Source organism: Acanthochromis polyacanthus, chromosome 15 (assembly GCF_021347895.1).
Source record: "Acanthochromis polyacanthus isolate Apoly-LR-REF ecotype Palm Island chromosome 15, KAUST_Apoly_ChrSc, whole genome shotgun sequence".
In the NCBI taxonomy this organism is placed as follows: Eukaryota; Metazoa; Chordata; class Actinopteri; family Pomacentridae; genus Acanthochromis; species Acanthochromis polyacanthus.
The window spans coordinates 27,095,807-27,109,160 of NC_067127.1; the positions used below are offsets into that span (position 1 = coordinate 27,095,807).

Here is a 13,354-nt window from a genome sequence, read left to right on the forward strand (position 1 = left end):
TCTCCTGTACAGACTGCCACATCTGCATTTTGTCATCCTAATGAAGGTGTGTTCACTACATTTGCAAGTAGTTACAGCTGTGAAAATATGCAAAATTACATCAACTTCAGTCAAACATTGAGATTAATTAGGTTTGTGCATCATGCAACAAAATGGTAAATGGTCTGTATTTATATAGCGCTTTACTATACCTGAAACGATACCCAAAGCGCTTTACATTATACATCACATTCACTCATTCACACACACATTCACACACTGATGGCAGACACTATGACACTTCCCTCTGTTTACTGTGAAAATGATTGATTGAGATTGATCAGTTTTTGTCCTGCAGTTATGTCTATTGTTTTCTGTTTTGTTGCCACTGTTCAATCATGAGTATTGACCACTATCCCCTATATTTTAAAGTATTATAAACTACTGTTTTTAAGACACCGTTTTCTGGGTAATCTGTGGCTGCCTCTGAATTTAGCTGTAGCCTTAGTGACTGTAAAGGTAGCTAATATCCTGATTTTTTCTGAAGATGGCTGTGCTTCTTGTTCAGTTTCTACAGTTCGTGTCTCTGTAAAAGAGACATGTCTGTCAGTTACAGCAGAGTGTGAAAGTTTATCTTACGTTTAAAAAATCTTACAGTGCTCCAGATAGCATTGGCTGCAGGCTAATAGCCACAGCAAACCTGTTAGCGATAGACCTCGCCAAGCACTGTCGGCAAAATAAATTTCAGCTGCATTGACACCAACAACTAAATTATTGGTGCATTTCCTGCGTAACAGGAAACCCAGGCATGATTGTGTGAGACTGTGGTGTTTCTTACAACTTCAGCTGTATCTGCTAACTCGCCTTCCAAACATTTACCAGAGCTGGCCTCCTCCAAAAATATGCTCTGCCCTTCTTTCAGTGATTTGCTATCACTCGGGAAATTCAACCGATCAGATATATTGCTGCAGATACATTGATGAAGACCTTAGAGAGAGAGATAAAGTAGCACATTTATTACTCCACCAAGGAACAGCAGAGTTATGTGACGATCGACGTACATTTGTCTGTGAATCTGTCTGTCTGTCAGTGTGAAACATTCCTCAAAAATGGACTAACAGATTTGGGTGAAATTTTCAGGGGAAGTCAGAAATGACACAAAGACCACCTCATTAAATTTTCACAATGATACAGATTATAGTCTGAATCTACGGCTTTGTTAAGGATTTCCCATTGCGACATAGCGACACGGCGTCACTGTAACCACGACATGAACACAGTGTCAGTTACCTGTTGACAATCACATGATTGCAATCCCACGATAAATTGGCTGTGATTCATCAGTTGGAATTCATACAAGGAACAAATGATTAAACTGTGGGGTGTTTCTGAGTTCCATCAATTCCTGCCGCCCGCTATGTATTTAGGTCACGCAATATAGCAAACCCCAGCCAGACAATGGTGAAGCTCCTAATGTTTCACAAAGTCTTTATTTACTTTCAGCCATCAGCCTTATTTTGGAAACAAATTCGCCTTTCTATCCTTCATTCCTTTCTTCATGAAACACTGTAAATGCTTGTCCACATTCCAGCTAGATGCTTCTAAGTTTATACACATCCTTTCCATTAGGGCTGGGCGATATGGCAAAAAAAAATGATCATGATTTATTTTGTCATATCATTCGATCACGATTTCAATCACGATTATTTTACAATATTTTATATTGTTTTTAAACTGCCAGCTTAAAACCTCTGTACTGAAAACTAAAAACTCGAGATTAATTCTACTTTTTATTAACAAAACAAATTAAATATGAACATAGACAAATAGAAAAGCAATTTCCACTCACAGTGCAAACAGTGCAACAAATGTAATAAAAATATATATAACACTAAAAGTGCAATAGTTAACAGTCCTGACTTACTGGTTTTGGTGGTATACACAATAGAAAATAAAATAAACTTTCCCTTTTGGGGTAAGAAAGACACTTATCCAAAATAAACAAACACTACTATTTTCAGTTCTGATGCAACATATGCTGTGTAAACATTATTGTTACTTGCATCAAATGTGCAATATTTTTAATAATGGCACAGATTAGCTAGTTTCAGGTTAAATAATATCAGTACAAAATAAACAATAACAATATATTAAAAAAATAAAATAGCAGCACTGAATACTCTAACAGCAACACTCCTCATTGTCAATATGAAAACAGTAATATTAACAAAGCAAATGAAGCAAGTTAAATAAAATATAGAAAAATATAAAAACAATTTTCACTCAACAGTGCAATGAATCTAGAAAAATATAAGAGTGCACTAATTTACAGTCCTGAGAATTTTTTGGTAAACAGGTGAACAAGATAAAAAATAAAAACAAACTGTCCCTTGGGGATAATGAAGACACCTTAAATAAAAAGTGCAACACTTAAACATGCTGAATTTAGTGTACATTATTAAGGGCTATGGACAAGGGTTTTTTTTTGCCAGAAAGACAAGCCTGCCAACAGCATCTGGCTTTAAAGCTGCCCTGTGGCAGGACACAGTGTTGCCCCCTGTACTGAAAGCCCTCTCTGAGGGCGAGCTGGTGGCAGGAATACAGAGGTATCGCTTTGCTAAGAGACTAACTCTGGGATATGTTGTAGAGTGGGTCTTCCACCATGCCAATGGATTGGTCTCACTGTCTGCATTTGGCGTTTGCAGGTAACTGTTCAGTTCTGCTTCAACAGCCTGCTGATCTTTAAGACTTTAAGAGCAACAGCTTTTACTATGTTGGCTCCATTATCTGTTGTGATGCAGACCTGTCGGTCTTCACTAAGGCCACAGGATTCCAGTGCATCCTCCAGCCCCTGACTGATGATTTCGGCAGTGTGGTCTTCCGGAAAATACACAGTCTGTAAGCATGTGCTCTGTAGAGTTCACTCCTGGTCAATGTAATGTATTGTGAGACTCAAATATGGCTCAGACGTGTGACTCAACCAAAGATCACCCGTAGTTGTAAAGTATTTCATCTCTTTAAGTTTAAACTCTGTTTCCAGCTTTCTTCTGCATTCGTCATATAGCTGTGGTATTTCAGTTTGAGAAAAATATTTTCTGCCGGGTACTTCATACCTCGGGTCCAGCACTTTGATTAAATACCTAAATCCGTCTTTCTCCACTGAGTTTAGGGGCATCATGTCTTTTGCAAGACAAAAAGTAATCGCATGTGTAATCGTTTTCTTCCTCTTGGAGTGATGCTGGTATGGTGCGGTGGCCGTAAAAGATGACACTATTGACTGTTGCTTTGGTTCAGTGGCTGCACGGCTAGTATTAGCTAAACTGCTTATCCTAGGTGTGCCAGAAGCAGCAGTAAAAGGCTGTGCAGACTCCGTTCGCGCTTTCATGCTCCCTGTGTAATCACTAGGGTGGTACTTCTTTAAATGATTGAAGAGATTTGTAGTGTTGCCCGTTTTTGAGGGCACCGACCGCCGACATACCTTGCATATCGGCTTCGTTTGCTCCACGTCATTTTGAAGGTACCCAAACCACCGCCACACAACCGACGTTGAGGCACCTTTTCTCTCAACAATATCCTCATCTGTGGAGGATAATTCCAAATGGCTAACATCTGTTTCGCTGCCCTCGGGTGCGCGTTCTTCTCCTTCCTCGGCCATTTGTTTACGCTCACCGGTAAGTTAGAAGCAGAAGTGGAGCAGGAAAAGGTCGACTCTGATTAGCTGACGCTGACACACGTGCATTTCCTTCTTCTTACCTGGATCTAAGCCCACTTTAGATCCAGATGTGTTAGCTAACTATAGACCAATATCCAACCTACCATTTCTCTCTAAAATTCTAGAAAGAACAGTTGCAAATCAATTATGTGAACACTTACAAAGGAATAATTTGTTTGAAATGTTTCAGTCAGGCTTCAGAGTGCATCATAGCACAGAAACAGCTCTAGTGAAAGTTACTAATGACCTTCTCATAGCACCAGATAATGGACTAGTCTCTATACTTGTTTTGTTAGATCTTAGTGCAGCGTGTGACACAATCAACCACAAAATTTTATTACAGCGTCTAGAACATTCAATTGGCATTAAAGGGACAGCACTGGACTGGTTTAAATCCTACTTATCAGATAGGTTCCAGTTTATGCATGTCAACAATAACTCTTCTGAGCATACTGAAGTTAATCATGGAGTTCCTCAGGGTTCTGTCTTAGGACCGATACTTTTCACATTATACATGCTTCCTTTAGGCAATATTATTAGGAAGCATTGTATTAACTTCCACTGTTATGCAGATGACACACAATTGTATTTATCTATGAAGCCAGATGAAACTGATCAGTTAGCTAGACTGCAAAATTGTCTTAAGGACATTAAAACCTGGATGACTTTTAACTTCCTACTGCTAAATTCAGACAAAACTGAAGTCATTGTATTTGGCCCCAAACATCTTAGAAACTCGCTTTCAAAGCAAATAGGTACTCTGGATGGCATCACATTGGCCTCCAGTACTACCGTGAGGAATGTTGGAGTTATTTTTGACCAGGACATGTCCTTTAACTCACACATACAGCAAGTCTGTAGGACTTCCTTTTTTCACCTGCGTAATATTGTAAAAATCAGGAACATTCTGTCTCAGAGTGATGCAGAAAAATTAGTTCATGCTTTTGTTACTTCCAGGCTTGACTATTGCAATTCCTTATTATCGGGTTGTCCAAATAGCTCTCTTAAACATCTACAGTTGATCCAAAATGCTGCTGCGAGAGTACTGACAGGAGTTAGCAAAAGAGATCACATTTCCCCTATACTTGCTTCTCTTCACTGGCTTCCTGTTAAATCCAGAATAGAATTTAAAATCCTTCTTCTGACATATAAAGCTCTTAATAACCAATCTCCATCATATCTTAAAGATCTGATCGTACCATATTATCCTAGTAGAACTCTTCGCTCTCAAACTGCAGGCTTACTTGTTGTTCCTAGAATTTCTAAAAGTAGAATGGGAGGCAGAGCCTTCAGTTATCAGGCGCCTCTCCTGTGGAACCTGCTCCCAGTTTGGATTCGGGAGGCAGATACCCTCTCTATTTTTAAGACCAGGCTTAAGACGTTCCTTTTTGACAAATCTTATAGTTGGGGCTGACTGGGTGACCCACAGGGGTTCGGCTTGTGTCTTCATTTGCACAGCTGACTCCCTCTTGGACGTCCCTTCGTTCTGCCCCTAGTCATGCTGCTATAGGCCTAGGCTGCTGGGGGACTTTTCTTGACGCACTGAACCCTTCTCTATCTACCTTTACATTTAATATGTATACCGTTATTGCAGTACATTCACTCTGTTTCCCCCTGTGCTATTTCTCCGAGTGTCCCTGGTCCCAGAGCTGGATGCTTCAGATCTGTGGTCGATGTTCCACCAGCTGGTCCAGTCTCCATCATGTCCACTGTGGGATGCTGCTGCTGACCTTCCTCCAGCCCTCTGCTTCCAACTCCCCTTTTTCCACCAGTCAACTCTGCATCGCCTTCACTATACTTGTTATGCTAACTTACATACTGTTTGAATTTTACTGCTAGCTATATATGGAGTGTGTTTAATGTCAGAGCCGTACATCATAAGAGTAAACTATGAGTCAGTTTTCAATGTTAGCTTATACTTTGTCTGTGTCACATATCCTGTCATGCATGTATCCAAATGTGTGTTGTGTTTTCCTTGCTTTCCCACCCCTCCCTCTTCTCCCATCCCTCCCCCTTGCCCTCCTCTGTCCCTCTCAACCCGCCCGGCCAGCAGGCAGATGGGTCCCCCCTATATAGAGCCGGGTTCTGCTCGAGGTTTCTTCCCTGTTAAAAGGGTGTTTTTCCTTGCCACTGTCGCCTTTGGGCTTGCTCTGGGGGTCAGGCATATGGGTTCTGTAAAGCGTCTTGAGACGATTTGACTGTAATTGACGCTATATAAATAAAATTGAATTGAATTGAATTCTTCTGATGCGTTTTTGCAGGCTAGGCGTCTCATTGTGCATTGCTGCCTTAAATGGTTGAAAACAGTACTACCACAGAGGAAAACGACACGTCTGCTATGTCTGATCGCGCAAATATGCTCACAGCTGATCACCGCGGTCGACCTGAAATTAATCGCAATCAGCGATCACAATCATGTAATCGCCCAGGCCTACTTTCCATCCTTTCGCAGGGGCGAAAATCTCATTTCATTTTTGGGGGGACAATAAACAGTAAAATTTCAGAGTAATTCCTGGGGGGGACATGAAAAAAATTGCTCTCTCCCTCTCTCTCTCCTGCTCCTTTGGAACTTGCCTTGCAGGGTTGAGCCCTCAGCATTTTATTAAAAGTAATAATAGCAGTTTTAGCATTGTTCTGTCTTAGTGCATATTCTACCTGCATACAGGTTTTTCTATGTTCAGCCAGCAAAAATCAACAACGTTATTAGGTGGAAGGTGGAAATGATGCACTTTTATGACCACATCTAACAGAATTTCTTTGCACCCTGCTCTAATTTCCACTTTAGTCCATCAAAGTAGCTTTACAAGAAAGTGAAGCTCAAAATAAGTTCCAAACTATAGAGGAAATACCATCAAGAATAATCCAATAACTGATGGACAAACTACTAGCCTACAAAAAATAATAATCTTAAAAATCTGGATATCTCTATAGAAACAAATCTAATGTCAGTAAAATATAAATTGGGCTTATATCTGACATTAATGTCCTGAGAGACGTTTTTGAAAATCCTGTCGTCTATATTTCCTCCCCTCTTTTCCCTCATCTATTTTCCTCTCTGTCTTCGCCTGTCTCTCTGTGTCACCTGTGTCACTGCCGCTATTCTACATACTCATTTGAGCCTGTTAACGATGATATGCTAGGCTATTTTCTTACCCGCTGGCTGATTTTTTTTTTTTTAAATTACACATTAGCATAATTTCTCATCCTTTGAAAGAACATTGCATGTTGTTGACACACGGAGTTGCCAGTAGCCCAGCACGCTGGAAACGGCGTGTGGACTAAAACCACTTGAGGAATGAGGGGGTCATAATCTTTCAACAATTAAAATATAAAAAGTTTTACGTTTCGAATTTGCAGCGCTTCTGTTGTGCTGTTATTAAAGATTACTATATTATTATTCAATTGTTTTTGTGTGCTTACAATGATTTTTGGGAGGGGACAACTTTATGGAAGGCGGGGACACGTCCTTTGTATTCCCCCCAGGATCTCTGCTTATGTTTGCTAATATAGACAGCAACAGCATGTAATCCTTTTCTTTCATCTCTACTTGAATTTTTGGACTTTTTGGCAGCACTTTCATCATGTCAAGAAACTGCTTCTTAGATAAACACTTTCTGTGCTGCTGGAACGGTGACAAAATAAAAGCCCATAACATTAAAATATACCTTCAAAATAAAAGCATAGAAGGAAGGGTTATTTTAACACTAACAAAACAAAGGCTTGGCAAAAGTGATGAACTGATCAACAGACCTTTATAAGAGTAATTTATTACTCTTATTTATTTATTTACACAATTTATTTATTTACACAGAATTCAGCAGCAGTTTGGATTTGGATTACTGCTTTTTCTCCCTTCTAATCAGTGTAATTATGTATCTGATAGTCAGTGACAATATTTGCTATAGCTGACTGTTCTGTTTTTGTATGATTGCAGCCACAACAGATTCATATAGACTGACATAGCTGTGGTAACTGTCACAAAAAGAAAGGACAGGAGAGGTTGATGTCTAACAGGAAGCAGGAAGGACTGCCAGTGACCCCATGCATGACAGGAATTTAAGACGACTGACAGTGAGAGAAAAGTTTCATATGATTTGTGAAGCAATTCAGAGTGAGGAGAAACACTTTCATTCTGTGTGTGTGTGTGTGTGTGTGTGTGTGTGTGTGTGTGTGTGTGTGTGTGTGTGTGTGTGTGTGTGTGTGTGTGTGTGTGTGTGTGTGAGTGAGAGAGAGAGAGAAACTAGAAGTTTGTTAAAAAAACAATCAGATGGTCAGTCACTCACCCACACATACTTTTGACTGTGAATGCTGCCATTTTCTGATTATCTCTGTTGATTTCTTTGCAGCTCTGATATCTGCTGGCTGCTGCACCAGGTCTTGTAGGAGTGTAAAGCTTTGGGACAGGTGAGTGACACACACACACACACACACACACACACACACACACACACACACACACACACACACACACACACACACACACACACACACACACACTTCAAAGAAAAAAGCTAGAATCATTACTTTCATCGCCAGTTGCAGACCTCAGAACCCCACAACAACCCATAACCACAACATCTGCCACATTATCACCTTGTAAAGATGTTACATTAAATATGTCAGTAAACAGCGACCAGGGTGAAGTCTATAAATATTTGGACACTGACTATATTTTCAGCACAAATGGAGCAGTGCAATCTAGATGTGGCATTAAGGTCCAACCAGAGTGTGAACCTTATAATTTTCTAGATAAAAATGATTGGTAACTACCAGTACTGTCCTGTTAGTCCCCCCCACCTTCCTGCCATCTGCTCCTCTGCCTGTCTGTACCTCATCGCCACTACAATAAAGATCGGCTCTGCACTCCACTCAGTGTCAGATCCTCCTGTTTGTCATCACACTCTGCGACCACGGTGCGATCCTGATTTCCTTAATTGCCGGAGTAGCCTGCCTTGCCCCCCAGTATTCCTCCAGATCGAGGACCTGGACCCCTGCAGTCCTCCTGATCGAGGACTTGGACCTCTTCCATCATCCAGATAGAGAATGTGGACCCCTGGACAGCTCTGTGTGACCTGGCTGCTTGCCGGGCATCTGGCCCCTACTCCCCGAAGAGAAACTGGCATCATCCCTGACTACAGCTCTCCGCCAATTGCCATCAGCGCTGACGTGTGCCTCTCTGACTGCTGGTCCCCGGGAGCATGCCTTCCCCCCTCCCTTTCCATAGTGAGTTCTTGCTTTAGTTGAACTGTGTTAGTTATACAGTAATAATTATACAATTCACAGAGATAAGCCTCCTGCTGCTCTCTGTGCCCTCACATTGGGTTCAACCTCGCCTGTACAGATTCAGATTCAGGAAACTTTATTTGTCTCCAGGGGGCAATTATAAAGGCACATAGAGCATTTAGTGCAGCAATGACATAATAAGAGAAGGATAAATATATAAACAAATCTAGCAAGTAATATAAGAATAAAAATAAAAAAGAGAGAGTAACATACTAGTCCAAATATGTCATACATAGTGCAAATACGAATGAAGTAGGTACAATATGGCAATGACTTGGATACAAGAATATTTCACGGTAGACATAAATTGCAGAGTGCAAAATGGCATAGTTCACAGAGGTCCATGGTGAAGTCCGTGTGTGGTGGTGGTGGTGGTGGTGGAGGGGGTGGGGGGGGTGTTATGGTTCATAGGTTGAGGAGTTAGACCGACCTGGGTACAAAGGTAGCCCTTCTCCTCTGTGTCCTGCATGCAGGGCAGCGAAGTCGTCGACCAGAAGAAAGTCACTCAAATGCAGAGAAGAGAGCATGTGACGGGTCACAGATGATCCAGTTTGCCAGTCAACATGTTAACTGTTCATACACTGCAGACAGAGTCCTGAGAGGCAGTCCTATAATGTTTGAGCATACAGTGACAGTCCTCTACAGGAGTTTTCTGTTGTGGATCCTGATGGAATAGAACCAGCAGGTGATGGAGAAGGTGATGGTGCTCTCTATGAAGGAGTAATAGAATGTCTGGAGAATGTTCTTATATACTCCAAAAGAGTTGAGCTTCCTTAGGAGATACTGCCTCTGGTGACATTTCCTGATAATCTCCTCTGTGTTGGAGAATTTCAGCTGGCTGTCAAAGATGGTGCCCAGATATTTGTACTCCTCCACAAGCTCAACAGGCATTCCATGGATTGTGGTGGTGACAGCTGTAGCTAGTGTCATCTGCCTGTTGGAAAAGGTCACCACCATCTCCTTGTTTTTTTTTGTTTTGTTTTTTTTTTTCCCACATTCAGCTCCAGACAGGGGCATCATTAAGTTTTGAGGACGAGGAGGCTTAGCCCCCAGGAGGTGCACGGGATGTGAGCGAATGCTTAATTTCACAAACAGCTAACAAAAACTGAGAAATTGCTTTTTCACTTTTTGGACAGATTTAGATTTTCTCGGAGATACTTTACTGTGTAAATGTTTTAGGCCCCAGTGGCCATGACTTTTGCTCGCAACACAGTAATTCAGGGCTGCCAACTTGTGACCAGACCTTAGAGTGAGATTTGGTTTGTGCGAGATGGTGACTGGGGGTCTGGGGGTCCTCCTTCAGAAAATTTTGAAAATTATTGGTCCTATTTCCTGAGTTCTGGTGTACTATAAGAGCATTTTATTAAAAACCTATTATAGAGATAACATTAAGGGATAATAAAAAACACTGAGCTTAAAAAAAAGCAGAAAAAAACAGAGCAAGGCCAGGCAGTATTGAAAATGGTTCTTCATGTAAAATATAGATGAAAGTTCTGTGGCTGGATGTGCACAACACATTTCAGTATTTTCCATAAATATATGCATAACTGAAATAACTCCAGCAACCACTTTGTAACATTTGTCTTGGAGGATTCTAATACAGGCCTGTACAGTGTCGTAGTGGTTAGCACTTTCGCCTTGCAGCAAGAAGATCCCTGGATCGCGTCCCTGCTTTCCCGGGATCTTTCTGCATGGAGTTTGCATGTTCTCCCTGTGGTGGCGTGACGAGGGAGCTCTTGGAGGGGAATGGAGAATGGGGAAGAATGGCTAGGATTCAGATAGATGTTGCGACAACGCCACCCAGGGGAATTTCACCCCGGCACATTCAATTCAACATGATCAACCAAGGACCATTGAAACACTGAAGGCACACAGGTTCGAAATCACTTGGGCAGAAACGTGTTTCCAAAACTATAACAATTTCTTTGTTTAATTATAATGTTAATTTAATATAAGAGGCAAGCCACCAGTTTGAAAATAGAAAATCAGGAGTACTTAACTTAAACAATAAAGGGAGCAGTCTGGCTTACCATGGCGGCAGGCAAACAGAAATAATCAAAAAAATCAAAAAAGAAAAGGGGGTCCAAATAATCACACCTGTGACACGACACACCAACGAAAAAGGGGATCTGTGAACCACCACCAGGGATTAAACTGCCGCCGAGGCTCACCAAACCTGCACAAAAGAAACAGATAATTAGTACTCCCAATTTAGCAGTGACCTGGTGATCAGACTAATACTCACTAATAAAAAAATACACACGCACGGACACTCACTCGCTCCACAACCAATATTTAAAACACATGTACAATATGAGGCATCATAATAGTCCTCATAACCTAAGGCTTTTAACGTCAAAAGTGCAATGCAATAAATCTAACACACTGAGGCTATAAGCCTACAGAAAATACACGCCAACACAGCCGTAGAGCACCAAAAGGGCCGTAGGAAAACAAAGAGCCAGAAAAGAGAGGCGTAGACACCAAGAAAGCCGAGACAAGAGAGCCAAAACAAGAGAGCCGAAACAGCAGCCAGTCCAGGGAAGCGGACTGGCAACAAACCACGCGCTTAGCTGCAGCCTAGTAAAGGTAAACAATTAAACATAATTATCATTAAATGACATCACCTGTGCTTCATTGATCACTTCCTCATTAGAGCAACCCGATTAGCCGTGGCACAGCGTAGCAGCAATGCAGGCGGAGGAGATCCCACAAAAACGGCACCAGTTATACTGCAGCAACCACACAACAAAATCAGGGACCAGTTAACACATCAAATTGCACAAAGCAGACAACGTTAGCTTACCCTGCCGACACAGACGCACCCACGGCATGCTGAACGGAACGACCCGTCTCCCAGCGTCACTACACAGAGCAAAACAAGCTGTCACTAAGTGCGGCGCACATTACATAAAGATGGAGGGGAAAAGCCCATTATCTGTACCAGCGGTATTATGTGCATCCCGATCTGCCACACCAGATCCAACACGCTCGGCTGCAGTCACCACCACAAGGAGAGCTCAGGAGAAAGCATGAGACTGAGGTAAAGCCACCCACCTGTGTATATATACAGCGGCGCCGGATGCTGCCCCGCTGTCACAGCGGCGATTGAACTAACGCAGTGGCACACAGTGGCTAGGAGGGAGAAACCATCCGGCCACACATGCATGGGTTTTGTCCGGGTACTCCGGCTTCCTCCCACAGTCCGAAAATATGCTGAGCTTAATTGATTACTGTATATTGCCCCTAGGTGTGAATGTGAGTGTGATTGTTTGTCTGTATATGTAGCCCTGCCACAGACTGGCGACCTGTCCAGGGTGTCCCCTGCCTTCGCCTGAGTCAGCTGGGATAGGCTCCAGCCCCCCCGCGACCCTAGTGAGGATTAAGGGGTGCATAGAGAATGGATGGATGGATGGATTCTAATACACAGACTCAACAGCTTCAAGTGCACCACATCAGCCAACTAAACAATAAAAAGTGCTTCAGCAAAAACAAAACATAACTTCATAACTTAAATTATCCATTCACTGAACAGAATTACAATCAGACACTAAACCCTGTCCCACAGGAGCAGGGTGACATGGACTAAAGTCAGGACTAAACCAGGTCTGATTGGACCTCACAGGAGCAGGGTGACATGAACTAAACCCAGGACTAAACCAGGTCTGACTGGACCTCACAGGAGCAGGGCGAATAACTTATTAACTCGGCCCAAAAATAAATAATAAAGACTATAAACTCAGAATAAATGGCACAACTATAAACAGGAACAGGAACAGAACAGGGAAAAAATGAATTCTTGTGAGCCATGTTGTTCTCCCTGGTGGCCTTTTTTGAAGCCTTGATTATCTCTGGGGTGGGTCCCATTTATGGCATGGCTCCAAACCAGCCATTTTAATAGTCATAATAGAGGAGAGTGTTCCCTCTAGAGCTAGACTGTTCCTGGTCTTAGTCTTGTTCAGTCCAACCAGTGAAAACAGAGCATTATAGAAGGTAGTCATATAAGGTCCAAAACTAGCAAAAGATGCCAGTTAGCGTTCCATCTTGGCAACAGCAGCAAAACCAGAAAACCAGATTGTTTTTTTCTCATTAATTTGCCACTCAATGTGCAATGCTGAAGGTTTCATCTTCTGAACCTATTTTAGGGGAACTGAAGCCCCCCTAAAATAGGCCTAATGACACCACTGGCTCCAGAAAAGAGTCATCACACCAGTCCACAAACTCTTGGAGGACTGAGCTGTGGGACTGAGAAGGTCCTGACAGCAGAGACAGGAGGACTGTGTCGTCTGCATATTTGACCAGGTGATAATTGGGCTGTGTGGATCTGCAGTCATCCGTGTAGAGGATGAAAAGTAGCAGAGAGAGGACACAGCCCTGAGG

General features: G+C 42.2%; 1 long non-coding RNA gene across 2 annotated transcripts; it reads right to left on the minus strand.

Moving 5' to 3' along the window:
* Window positions 1-9,033: 9,033 nt before the first annotated feature.
* LOC127537420 (uncharacterized) lies at window positions 9,034-12,024 on the minus strand. Of its 2 annotated transcripts, XR_007947043.1 has the most exons (3): window positions 11,781-12,024; window positions 11,602-11,706; window positions 9,034-11,150 (listed from the first exon to the last, which is right to left on the minus strand). It is a non-coding gene; the product is annotated as an uncharacterized LOC127537420 (long non-coding RNA). The 2 variants fall into 2 exon arrangements; XR_007947042.1 differs by having other exon boundaries at window positions 11,602-12,024.
* Window positions 12,025-13,354: the final 1,330 nt, after the last annotated feature.